Below are 13909 nucleotides of genomic sequence, written 5' to 3'. Positions count from 1 at the left end.
GTATAAATGCATGAAGGTAAAGTAAGGATCAATCATGGATCGATATACCTTTTGATCCACCGCTTTACCATTAGGATCAATGTCAAGCTTGCATTTGGTGGACATAGGAAATTTGACTAGCTTGGCATCATCTAGCTTGAATCTCTTGAGCATGTCTTGGGTATATTTGGCTTGGTTGCTTAAGGTTCCTTCTTTTCTTTTCTTGACTTCGAACCCAAGAAAGAACTTCAACTCTCCCATCATAGACATCTCGAACTTCTCGGTCATTAGTGTGGAAAACTTATCATCGAAAGATTTGTTAGGAGAACCAAATATAATATCATCAACATATAGTTGGCATATGAGCAAATCCCCTTTGACCCTCTTAGTGAAAAGAGTAGGATTGATTTTCCCAATTTCAAACCCACAATCTTGCAATAACTCGGTAAGGTGCTCATACCACGTGCGTGGGGCTTGTTTAAGGCCATATAGTTCCTAGTCTGTACACATGATTGGGGAGCTTGGGATCCTCGAATCCTGTGGGTTATTTGATAAACACCAACTCATTAAAAGGGACCATTAAGAAATGCACTCTTCACATCCATTTGTTGCAATTTAAAATCATGATGAGATGCATATGCAAGTAACATGAGAATAGATTTAAGATGAGCAACGGGGGCAAAAGTTTCACCATAGTCTATACCCTCGACTTGGGAGTAGCCTTGTGCCAGCAATCTTGCCTTGTTTCGAACAACCACACCATTTGCATCTTGCTTAATATTGAAGATCCATTTTGTTCCAATGACATTGTGGTCCTCCGTTGGCCTTGGCACTAATTCCCAAACTTTGTTGCACTTGGAGTTGTTGAGTTCATCATGCATGTCCTCAAGCCAATCTGCATCATCGAGCGCCTCATGTACCTTTTGGGGTTCAACACACGAAACAAATGCTTGATGCTCACAAAAGTTTGATAATTGTTTACGAGTAGTTACCCCTTTCCTCAAGCTTCCAAGCACATTCTCCATGACATGTTGTTCACACACGATCTTGGAAGCCACCTTGGCGGCACGACGCTCCAAAAGTTTCTCAATAGGCATTTGAGAGGATTCATCTTGATCATCTTGAGCACAGTCTTGAGCTTGCGCTTGATCTTGAGCTTGCTTGGAGTCATGAACTTGAGCTTGGGCATCATTTGGTGCATCACCATTTTCATGATGTAGATCTTGCCCTTGATCTTGTTCATTAAGTTGAGGGCCTTCACTTTATTCTTCGGAAGCGCGTGGGTCTAGTGTCGGTGATGGATCCACTTGAGTAGAGAATTTTGCTTCTCCTTCGCCACAAGGGGTTCCTCAAAGGGGAATATTTGACCAATCCACATTCTTCTTATGGCTTGAAGAGTAATTTTATCACCTACTTCACAAAGACCACTTTTGCTCCACTTGGGAGCCATTATTTTCATCAAACTCCATGTTACACGTTTCCTCAATGAGTCCATTGGATTTGTTGAGGACATGGTAAGCATGAGAGTTTGTAGCATAAACAACAAATATGCCTTGTGAGGTCTAGGTTCAAATTTAGACAAACAAACACCTTTCTTGAGAATGAAACACTTACAAATGAACACCTAGATGTACTTGTGGTTGGGCTTGTAATCGATAACAATCTCATATGGAGTCTTGTTCAAGCCTTTGCGGAGGTAGAGCCGATTGGATGCACGACCTGAAGTGTTGATGGCTTCAGTCCAAAGTTTGTGGATATTTGAATTCCGCCATCATGGTCCTTGCCGCATCCATCAATGTTCAGTTCTTCCTCTCCGCAACACCATTTTGTTGAGGGGTATATGGTGCGGAGTATTGATGCTTGATCCCCTCATCACTAAGAAACTTGTCCAAGGTGTAGTTCTGGAACTCGGGGCTGTTGTCACTTTGGATCATCAAAATCTTTGCTTCATATTGACGTTGAGATTCATTCACAAAGTCGATGACGGTTTGTTGAGTCACTGTTGGTGTTCTGGGAACCAGGGTATCTAGACTTGCCTTCCTGCGGCCCATGACATGGCTCCATTAACGTCCTAGTACAGCCCATCTTCAAGCACGACAAGACAAGACCCTTGCAAGGGGCCAACCCTCGCGAGGCGGGCGACATCAAGACCTCCCGAAGGAGCGGCCTCCTCAGGCAGCCTCCAAAGGAGCAGAGATTTCTATGCAAGAACTCACAGGTTGAAATGACATCATCCATGACGACCAAGGTTAGGCGCGCGCCAGCGGGCGCAGAGCTGCAGCTTTCCTCTTTTGTGCAAAGGAGGCAAGCGCAAGCGCGGAGTCCCAAGGAATCAGCCAAAGGTTATCGGTTGCGTGCAACAAGACCAGGACCGCCAGAATGGCAGGATGGATGTCATCATCGAGCCCACCATGACATCATGATCAAAAGCTTTGCAGGAAAAGTTCACCTTTCGTCATGATCAAGTGTACTACTTGTCCCCTTTCAAAATTGACAGTTGTGGGATCCCTTCCCGCCTAAGTTTTGAGGGAAGAGGACCAAGGCCACTATAAATATAGCCTAGCCACCACCGTAGGATAGGATCGGGTCATCGAGTACTTGAGAGACCGAATCCCTAGATCTCCTCACAAGAACAAGCCTTTTGAGGCTGTTCTTCCACTTGTACTAGTTCATCCTCAGCCCCCCCGCGAGGCTAATCCACCACAAAGCACGAGTAGGGTTTTACCGCAAGGCAGCCCGAACCTGGGTAAACTGTCGTTTACATTTCCTTCCTGTTCATCGAGCTAGGTCATGAGAGCAGCGAGTCGATCGGCTTGAGAGGTTGACTTCTTCGCACACGCCCCTGAGTTCAAACCTTTCTCGGGTCTGCGGAGCCCGGAATCCAACAGTTGGCACGTCAGGTAGGGTGTGTGTCGAAGCCTCTCTTCTGTCAGTTGTTTCACACCTGCTGCAATTTTCCATGACGTACGCTCGTCGAGTTTGCGCCGAGCACCGGGCAGCCCTCGTCGCGCGCCTATGGGCAAAGGCGCTCCCCGCCGCTCCCCGTCGCCCGTGGCCAACGCTGCCACCGGCCTTGCAGCCCACGAGAAGCAGGATTCATGGATGCCGCCCTCTGTGCGACGCGACGGCCGCACCGCCACTCCGTTGCTGACTCCGGCTGCTACTTCGTCCTCCCATGCCCGTCGCGGTCCGGCAACCGCGCAGTCGGCGCTACTCATGGTGCGCGAGCTTCTGCGCTACTGTTCGGCCTATGACCTCTACGAGGACTAGCTGGACCGCATCGCCGAGCTAGTCAGTGCTACTGGACAGGCCGCTGCGCTGTCTCGTTCACTGCCTCCCCTGCAGCCCCAGGGTGGCAACGTGGCTCACGGCACGCCTCCTCCTCCTATCCGGCAAGATGCCATCCCCGAGCTAAGGCACGAGACCCCTCAACGTGACCAGTGGTGCAGGGCGCCCGCGCGCGATGAAGAAAGTTGTAGGGTCATGCAGCGGCCCCAGGGAGAGGCGCGTGCGCTCCCAGCTTCTCCGGCGCCGGCGTCAAGACCGTGTGCAGCCCAAAGTGGTTGCGCGCAGGCATCAAGACCTGGCTCCCCCTCCGCGGTGATCCCCCGTGACCACGGCGGGATGCTGAGCGTTCACTCTAGAGATTCGCCGTGTCGTCTGGCCCGGCAAGTTCAAGACGTATCTACCTCCGCGCTAGGACGGCACCCCCGCCCCGGCCGACTTCCTTCAGCTCTACGAGCTAAGCATCAAGGCGGCAAGCGATGACAAGAAGGTCATGGCGAACTGGTTCCCCATGGCTCTCAAGGATGGCGTGCGCTCATCGCTCCTGAACCTTCTAGTGGGATCAATATCCTCCTGGGACGAACTGTGAGCGTTTCATCGCCAACTTCCAAGGCACCCGCGACAGGGCTCCAGCGTCTGGCGACCCGCGACGCATCAAGCAACAACCAGGAGAGATCTTTCACAAATACATACATCGCTTCACCAACATTTGCCTCAAGATCCCCAAGGTGTCGGATGAGGCCATCATCTCCGCGTTCACTGATGATGTTTAGTATGTCAAGATGAAGGAGGAGCTCGCAATACACGAGGACCTGTAGTCGGCTCTAGAGATGTTCAATATGGCGACCAGGTGTGCGAGGGCGGAAGAAGGCCGTATTTCGCTCCTCAAGCTCCCTAAAGCCAAACCAGATTGCAAGAAGGCTAAGGCAAGGGACATGAAGTGCAAGGGCCCGGCGGTGCTCGCGGCCGAGCCTGAGATGAAGCGCGGCTGTGATCAGCCTGAGTCTTCCAAGGGCAACTGCCCATTCTGCATCTTCCACAATGTGCATAGCCACAACACCAATGATTGCCAAGAGCTCAGGTTCATCCGGGATGGGTGCTATCGGCCTCTTGGATTTGGGGGTATCCATCCCTGCCTGCCTGTGGCCCACCACGTGGCTCCATCGACGGCCTGGTACAGCCCAACTTAACAACCAACACCGCAAGACCCTCGCGAGGGGCCAAGCCTCGTGAGGCGGGCTATGCCAAGACCCCCGAAGGGATCGGCCTCCTTAGGAGGGCTCCTGAGGGGCGGAGACGTCTATGAAAGCTACCTCACGAGGCTCAGCTGACGTGAGCCATGACAACCAAGGCCAGGCGGGCGCCAGGCGGGTGTAGAGCGCAGGTTTCCTCTTCGGTGCAAAGGAGGCAAGCCACAGGCGCGGAGTCCCGGGGAATCAGCCAAAGGTTTCCATTGCAGTGCAACAAGACCAACACCGCCAGGACGGCAGGACAGAGGTCATCGACGAGCCCACCGCAGCATCACGACCAGAGGCTTTTTGCAGGCGAAGACTACTTTTGTCAGGATAGACTGTACTACTTGTCCTCTTTCAGATCCCGCCGTTGTGGGATCCCTTCCCGCTCATATTTGGGAAGAGTACCAAGGCCACTATAAATAGGACTAGCCACCACCATACAAAGGGAAACGACTTGAGAACAAGTAGAGCTAGCATACACCACACCAGCTCAAGAACACCTCACCTCCTAAGGCTTGTTCATCCTCTGTACTAGTTCATACTCAGCCCTCCGAGGCAATCCACCACACCACACTGGATTAGGGTATTACAGCACAACGGTGGCCCGAACCAGTATAAATCTCTGTGTCTTTATGTCTCTTTGAGCTCGACGCACTAGGCTTAGGAGGATCGTGAGTAGGCAGGCTGGGCAGGTTGAGATCTCTGCACGCACCCAAGAGTTCGAACCTCTCAAGGGTTTGCGGATCCCTAAATCTGACATTTGGCATGCCAGGTAGGGGTGCGTCGGATCTTCTCTTCCGTCAACCAGTCCTCCACTTCTCCAAGACCTCCATGGCCGATGCGTGCAGTGATTGCGCCGAGCGTCGGGCAGCAGTCGCCGCCTGTGTGGGTCAGACGGCTCCGGTGGGTGATGGTTGTGCCCGCCGTGCTCCTTCTCCGGTGGCCAACGCCACTATAGGCCCTACCGGCCATGAGCAGCAAGCTTCATCACTGCACCCGTCGGTGCACCGTGGCGGCTGCACTGCTACTCCATCACTAACCCAGCAGCTTCGTCATCCCACGCGCGTCGCAGCCAGGTGGACGCGCAGGCCGCTCTACTCACGGTGCGGGAGCTTCTTCGCTACTGCCAGGTGGGTGATCTCTACGAGGAGTGGCTCGAGCTAATTGCCGAGCTCATCAGCGCCGCGCATGGGGGCTCCGACTGGCCGGCTCGCTCGCTGCCTCATCAACCACCTGTAGCGGGCGACGTGGTGCACGGGGCTCCTCCACCACCTCTGGCCCGGGGCGCCATCATCAAGCCGAGGCGTATGGCTCCATGGCGCCACCCATAACGCCCGGCGCCAGCTCGGGATGACGTGAGCTGTCAGGTGATGCAGCATCCGCAAGGAGAAGCGCGCGTGCTTCCAGCACCCTAGCACCAGGCTCGCGTGCCGCCACAGGAGGTGGCGGTGCGCGTGCACTAGGATCATGTTTCACCCCCTCGATGACCTCCCGTGGCCACGGCAGGATGCCGCGCGTTCACACTGGAGCTCCGCAATGTCGTATGGCCAAACAAGTTCAAGCCCGACCTCCCTCCACGCTACGACGGCACCGCCGACCACGCCGAGTTCTTGCAGCTCTATGAGCTGAGCATCAATGTGGCCAGTGGTGATGAGATGATCATGGCAAACTGGTTCCCAATGGCCCTCAAGGATGGCGCGCGTTCTTGGCTCCTAAACCTGACTGAGGGGTCGGTTTCTTCCTGGAAGGAGATGCACAGCCGTTTCACTGCCAACTTCCACGGCACTCGCGACCGTCTGTCGGCCACGGGTGATGTGCGCCACATCAACCAGCAACCTGGAGAAACCCTGCAGAAGTATATCCAGCACTTCAACAATGTTCGCCTCAAGATTCCCAAGGTGTCGCACAAGGCCATCATCTCCGCGTTCACCGATGGCGTCCGTGATGTCAAGATGAAGGAGGAGCTCGCCATCCATGAGGATCTGTTCACCACGCTGGAGAAGTTCAATATGGCGAACAAGTGTGCAAGGGCTGAGGAAGGACGCCTCTCCCTCCTCGTGCTCCCCAATGCTGATCTAGAAGACAATAGGACCAAGACCAAGGACATGAACGCAAGGGGCCAGCCGTGCTTGCCGCCGAGCCACAGACGAAGTGTGGCTGCGACCACCCCGAGTCTTCCTAGGGCAAGCAGCCGTTCTCTGCCTTCCACAAAGTTTATAGTCACAACACCAGCGATTGGCAGGAGCTCAGGGCTCTCTGCGACGGGCGCCTCGGTCGACGCCCTGAGTGCAATGATCGAGGCTACGGTCATGGAAGTAGCCGAGATGGAGGATGATGGGATGGACGCGACCGTCGTCAGGAGTGACGCGACCAGCCTCGGGAGGACCGCTGGCAGGGCCAGCCTCGCGAGGACAATTGGAGGGAGCAGCCTCGTGAGGATCGACCTCAGGGCAACGCAGCTTTGCCTCCTCTGCCTCCACCGTCGAGGAGGAATGAAGATCACCACCAGGACGAGGGGCTAGGGGCTTCCAGGAGCCTCAGGCCATTGCCTGCATCTTGGGCGGCTCATAGGCCCCGGCTTCCCACTGCATCTTCAAGTAGTTTGCGTGCAAGGTAAATGCGGCGCTACCCAAGCCTGAAGCAACTCACCCTCTCAAGTGGTCCAAGTGTGCCATCACCTTCGACTCCTCAGACCGGCTCAAGTGCGCGGCCACTGCTGGCGCGCTCCCCATGCTCTACTCCCCCTTCATCAGCAACGTGGTCGTCACCAAGACTCTCATTGATGGCGAAGCAGGACTCAATGTTCTATCTGTTCAGACATTCGATAGGCTCCAGGTGCCATACTACCAGCTTCACCCCACCAAGCCATTTTCAGGAGTGACAGACGGATCGACACACACGATCGGGCAAGTTCGCCTCCTTGTCACCTTCGACGAGTGCAACAATTACCACACCAAGCTCATCGACTTTGACGTCGCCGACATCTGCTTGCCCTACAACACCATCCTAGGGTACCCAGCACTGGCCAATTTCATGGCGGCCACGCACCATGGCTACAACGTCCTCAAGATGCTAGGAAGCGGCAGCGTCATCATGGTCGCCTGTCAAGAGAAGGATGTAGTGTGTTCCCTCGAGCGCGCCTTCCAGGCTGCAGCAGTTGAGAACCCCGAAGACGAGGACGGCACCCTCCCTCCTGAGGTTGCACCCAAGATGAAGAAGTTGCACCTGGGGCAGGGGTCTCCTGAGGGAGCATCACTCGAGGACGCAGCGCCGAGCCTTGCGTCGCCGGACGCGGCACCTTCACCCATCGCATAGGAAGGCGTGCCCGACGCTCCTCTCATGCTGTGCTCGGGGGCTCTCCTTTGGAGGGCCTCAAATCTAGTTCATGTCGCGAGGGAGGCGCTCGGCCACCTTGTGGAGGCGCTCTTCAGAGCACGCTTCCCAGGAGAAGGCAGCAGACGTGAGGCACTAGGCGTTTAGGAGTTCATCAGCAAGGCAATCGAGGAGATTCAGCAAGGAAGGGTTCTACAAGGCGATCGTCGCCTGCCGCGTGGCACGGCTCACTGCCCTGGCGAGGGTAAGGAGTTCCGCGTCTGCATCGACATCCTCGGGATCAACAGGGTCGTGTCTCGGCAGCTCATGTGGCCGTCTCGTGTCGGCCGATGCGAGGGTCTGCCTCACAGCTACGTCCGCATTCCGTTAGGCTTGGTGGGCGTAGCTGAGGCGTTCCAGCGCTACATGAGGGACGCTCAGACAGCCTGCAAGGCTAGGCACCAGGCGGTCCTGGCGGAGATGGAGGAGCACCTTCAGGAGCCTCTCGGTCCCTCCGAGTCTCCTGAGGCTCGGCACCAGAGCGGCTCAAGAGGAACGGCTTCAGCGACGCGCGTTTTTTTGCTACTTCAACAACTCTTCAAGAACGGTACCAGGTGACATCTCTCTAGTTCGTTCAATTTGGGGTGCCCCTCGGGCTGCATCATCCCCAGGCCATCTGGGTCCGTCCCAACGACATGTATCCCTTCCACATTTATCAGAGACAGTTACAATCCTTTGCATGCTACTTTTGAATTATTGAATGCCTGACTGGCGCTTCGTCGCTAAGAACATCTTGCGTCCTTGCAAGCCCTCCCACGACCGCCTCGTGATTAAGTACTAGCATGACGTCTGTGCTCGGGTCCGTCCCTGCAGCGTCGCTAAACCCAAGTAGCTGAGCTCTGGCTCACGGTCTACTTCTCGTGTACGTCACCTCCCATGGTTCTTGGTGCCTTGTTCTCACATTAGCTAATTGTGGGTGGATGAGTGAGGGTGTGCAACCTGGTGCCCCCGTGGCCACGGGAACCGTGCGCCGGTTGTTTTTCTTCAGGATCTTTCCATGAGAAGACTGGGCACAGCGTCTGTGCTCTAGTCCGTCCCTGCAGCGTCAATAAATCCAATGGCTAACCTCTGTCTGGCGGGCCGGTCCTGTTCACGTGACCTCCTGGGGTCGTTGGTGTCTGGCCTTCTCATGCAATAACCTTAGGAAGCTAATTTGTTCCAGGCTACCTAACCATCTCGCAGGACCAATTCAAGCATCTCCAATCAAGACCAGGCGCAACCCGCCTTGAAGTAGGGCCTCATGAGTCCTGCACTGCTCGCGGGTGCCCATATACACCTCCTCCAGCCCTGTCGTGCAAGCCACGTGTCAGGGCAGGGTTGTACATGCCCCAGGGGATCTCCTCAGAGGGAGCCCCCTCCCACACACCAGTGGAAGCACCATGCTCTGCGCTGGCCATCGACACTGTCGACGAGCGGCTATGCCCGTGCAAGAGCGGAAGCTCTATGCTCCGCGCTGATGATAAACAACTGGGGGTGGCCTCACGGCCACATTAACCTCAAGGAGCCTCTGGGCTCAGTGACTAGCCTCACCACGCTGCTCTCCCTCGAGGGGGCTGGGAACAGGTGCTATGCTCAGGTCACGCCTGGCGTACCCCACCTCGCCAGGACTCATGGGCCTGGTCTTCGCACACCCCTCCCAAGCGAGAGCTCGGCAAGGAAAAGGTATGATGGTCTGTTCATACGTCAAGGGGGACTCCTGAGCATTGCGTCTCAGGAGCCTAACTGGCCACGTAGCCCCTCGCCTCTTGGCCTCGTCCTGGTGATCCGGACGACTCAACGACGGTTAAGGCATGCACGGGGCCGGGCCCTGCCAATGCAAAACGCCAAGGCCTGGCTCTCAACCTTCTTTTTCAAGCCGTTCGCATGGTAAGGGGGACTCCTGAGCATCGCGTCTCAGGAGCCTAACTGGTCATGTAGCCCCTCCCTCTTGGGCTCGTCCTGGTGATCCAGACGACTCAACGACGGCTAAGGCATGCATGGGGCCGGGCCCTGCCGACGCAGAACACCAAGGCTTGCCCCTGCATCTTTTCCTAAGTTGTTCCCACGTCAAGGAGGACTCCTGAGCATCGCGTCTTAGGAGCCTAACTGGTCACGTAGCCCCTCACATCTTGGGCTCATCCTAGTGATCCGGACGACCCAACGACGGCTGGGGTACGCGCGGGGCCGGGCTCTATGGACGCAGAACAACAAAGTAAATGGAAAAGCTAAAGGAGCATAATTTAGTTACTACAAGACATATTGTTTCAAACAAATAGTTTTAAATGCCTCCCCGAGGCATGTTGCATGATATAGGACAGATAAGGAAAAGCAGAATCGTCGGGCCACCTCTTTAGACTTGGGCGTCACCACTGCCCGCTAGCAGAGCCTCATCGCCAGGCGCGTTGCCCGTTCCACCGGCTTCAGTCGGAGGACCAACGACCAGGAACTTGCTCAGCATGGCGTCCACGAAGCTCAGCATGGCGGCAGTACCAGCATCCTGGGAGTCGGAGTCCACCGGAGTAAGGAAGGAGGAGAGGTCAAAGCTAGCATCCTGGAGATAAAGATGGCTGAAGACGCATGTCAGAGCCGAGGAAGAAAATGAGCACGCCTTGCTTTCTGCCAAGGAGGCAAACCCGTCGACAGTGTCATCGAGCACTGCCAGGACTTCAGGAAGCAGAGTGTCAGGACCCCGACTCGATGTCACATCGATCTAGCCGGTAACACCTCATATCACTTTGCGGACTCACGCACGGTATCCCCACGGGTGTCGTCTTACCTTTTCCCGGGACCGTTTGCGCCTTTTGGCTCACGTATATGATAGTGTCGCTAGCATCCTTATGATAAGGAGCCCGGGCTGACATGACTAGTCGTAAACCCAAAGTGGCACAGACTTACAGGGACAGGCATCCATGACCCAGCTTCGAACGTGTCGGTCATCAGCAAGTGGGTCCGGGCTGTAGCACTGGGCTAGCAGGACTCCGGTAAACTGGGCTGTAGCGGGCTAACAGGACTCCGGTACTCAAAGCGTGACATTTCCCCGAAGGGACAGACACAGGAACGAAGAAGGACACATGCCGGCCAGCCTAAGTGTTCCAGAGCAGTAGCAAGCTACCATGGCTCAGCGGTAACACTAGGAGACATTTCCCGGTAAGAGAGGCTACTAAAGATAAACAACTAGATAGTCAGATCCCGCACATACCAAGCATTTCAATCATACACACAATATGCTCGATATGTGCAAATACAGCGAAGCATCACAACATGACTCTACGACACAAGTACTTTATTTAAGGCTCAGGGAGCCATACATAACATACACAAAGGTACGGGTCTCACGACCCAACGTACAAGTCATACAGTCATACAAACCAGCAGCGGAAGTAACTTGTCTGAGTACAGACAACTAGTAAAATAAAAGAGGCTTGGAAAGCCTACTATACTACGTGGTCCTTCACAAGCTCAGGGTCACCACCTGGGTCTTTAGCCTACTCGTTGATGTCAACGTCTACATAGAACCCATCAGAAGGGATTGCAGCGTCTTCTGTAAAAATGTAGATTATAGCAACATGAGTACAAAGGTACTCAGCAAGACTTACATCAGATCCTACATACATGCATATTATCAAGAAGGGTTGGTGGAGTTATTGCAGCAAGCCAGCTTTGACTCTTGGCTAGGTTATCCTACGATACTCCAACTTGAAATGGTTTTGCGCACAAGAGTCCACTACTCACCACTTCAATACACTACCGAGGATTCACCTCCGTCTTCCTACGGAAGAGCCATCCTCGGCACTCACACTTATCTTGAGGCTTTTAGTAGATTCCATTTACTTGTCTATGAACTGTATAGGCAACCAAGTAGTCCTTTACCGCGGACGCGGCTATTCGAATAGATCATGTTAACCCTGCAGGGGTGTACTTCTTCATACATGTTTCCACCACTTAGCGTCTGCACACGACATGTGCTCGGCAGACTTCAAGCGAAAACCGACGTGGGTGTAGACCACGACCTACCTAAACACTTAAGCCTCTAGTCCAGGTTTATCACCTATTCAGGTTCCATCCGCAGGGAGTCCGGCCGAGGTTTCCCATACGGCCCCGAACGATGTGAACAGGGTTCCCGAGATACCTAACGGGTATTCGGTACACCCGGCCACGTACCTACCGCATCACAGCCCACCCCTACGGTCAGCGCTGTCCAGGGCCTCCAGTAGGCTACAAACACCAGAAACTACTTGCAACTCCTGGACAGAGAGCTAGGGTGAATAAGAAGTCGAGCGGGGTCATATTTCAGGGCCCAATGCATGGTAGTAGCTGTATCTTAAATCACATATACAGATCTCAGTGCTTAAGGTCGGCTTCAATGAAACAACCCACCATGTACTCCTACATGGCCTCTCATCGATACCTTTACCAAATCGTGTTCACCACACCACTCTCATTACCGACATAAACATTTCACTCTAGCCCATCACCCAGATGAACCAGACCTGACACGACTCTAAGCATAGCAGACATAGCAAGGTAGGAACAACACATACATATGGCTCAATCAACTCCTACACATGCTAGTGGGTTTCATCTAGTTACTGTGGCAATGACAGGTCATGCAGAGGAAATGGGTTCAACTACCGTAGCACACAGCAGTTTGAAACGCGTTGTCTTAATGCAGTAAAAGAGAGCAGGAGCGAGAACATGGGATTGTATCGATATGATCAAATGGTTGGTTGCTTGCATGATGGTTCGATGCACTGATACGGTTCTTCGTTAGGGTAATCACGGTACTCCTCAGAGGCAGAACCTGTCCTAAAGGACAGCGATGCACAAACATCACCAAACAATATGCGACAATATGATACATGCATGAAACATGGCAATATGAGTGTGTTGGGCTAATGCAACTAAAACCAGAAGGGTTTGAACAAATTTGAATCAAAGATTCAAATTTCAAACTCAAACATGGCCTTTTAAAGTGCTTTTCCTTGTTCTGCTTAAAACGTCAATTTAACTTGTTTGATCATGCATGAAAATTGTGCAGATGGATAGATTGGATTTTTCTGATCATTTTTCATATATAATTTGTCCAATTTGGAGTTACAGAATAAAAGTTATGAATTTTTGAAGTTTAAATAATATTCTGGAATTTCCTGATTCAATTTAAATCCAGAAATTATAATTACTGCGCCAGCATGACGTCAGCATGACGTCAGTGGTCAACTGCGGCTGGCTGGAGTCAAACCTGACGTGTGGGGTCCACACGTCAGTGACAGGGGGGTTAAACAGGGTTAGTTTAATCCTAATTAGGGGTTAGTGGCGCTGGGGGCCCACTGTCAGTGTCAGGGGGTTAACCATTAGTGGTTAGCACTAATCCTAATTAGCTACAGGGCTGGGCCCACCTGTCAGGGACTCAGGGGGTGTCCTGCCGTGGTCAAAGTGGGTCAAACCCACCGGCGACGTGACGCCGGCGAGGTCCAAGACGGCGGCGCGACGCGGGATCGCGCTACAGGGCACGAGCGAGGCCGTGCTTGGGCTCGTTGGAAAGCTCTTGCTCCCGCGCGTCGAACGGTGGCTGTGGCTGGGCCTGGGGTGGCCGGAGTCGACGGCGGCGAGCTCGGCTGCGGCCGCCGGAGTTCGGGTGCGGTCGGGATCGGTGTTGCAGGGGGTTTGGGGAGGCGTTAGCGCGTGCTGCGTACTCCTAGTGAGGTGTGGAGCACGATAGTGTGCTCGGTTGGGTGCTACGGTGACCGTGGCCACGACGGCGACATCGCCGGCGGCGTGGAGCTCTCGGCCAAGGTGGGGCTACGTCCTAGAGGTCGGAAGAGACCAGGGGAGAAGGGGGAAACGATCCGGGGGCTCACCGCGGAGCTGCAGGGATGGTTAGCGGGCTCGGGGATGCGCTGGAGACGACGAATTCGACGGCGACGATGGTCGGAGCCCAAAGAGGGGAACGGCGACGTGGCGGCGATGCAGGGCTTCCGGGGACCCGTGGAGCGGTGGGGAGGAAGAGGGGGTCGTGGCGGAGCTTCTGAGCTAGTCGGGGGAGCGAGGGGTGGCCGAAG

Source organism: Triticum aestivum, chromosome 4B (genome assembly GCF_018294505.1).
Source record: "Triticum aestivum cultivar Chinese Spring chromosome 4B, IWGSC CS RefSeq v2.1, whole genome shotgun sequence".
Classification (NCBI taxonomy): domain Eukaryota; kingdom Viridiplantae; phylum Streptophyta; class Magnoliopsida; order Poales; family Poaceae; genus Triticum; species Triticum aestivum.
This window is presented reverse-complemented; position numbering follows the sequence as displayed.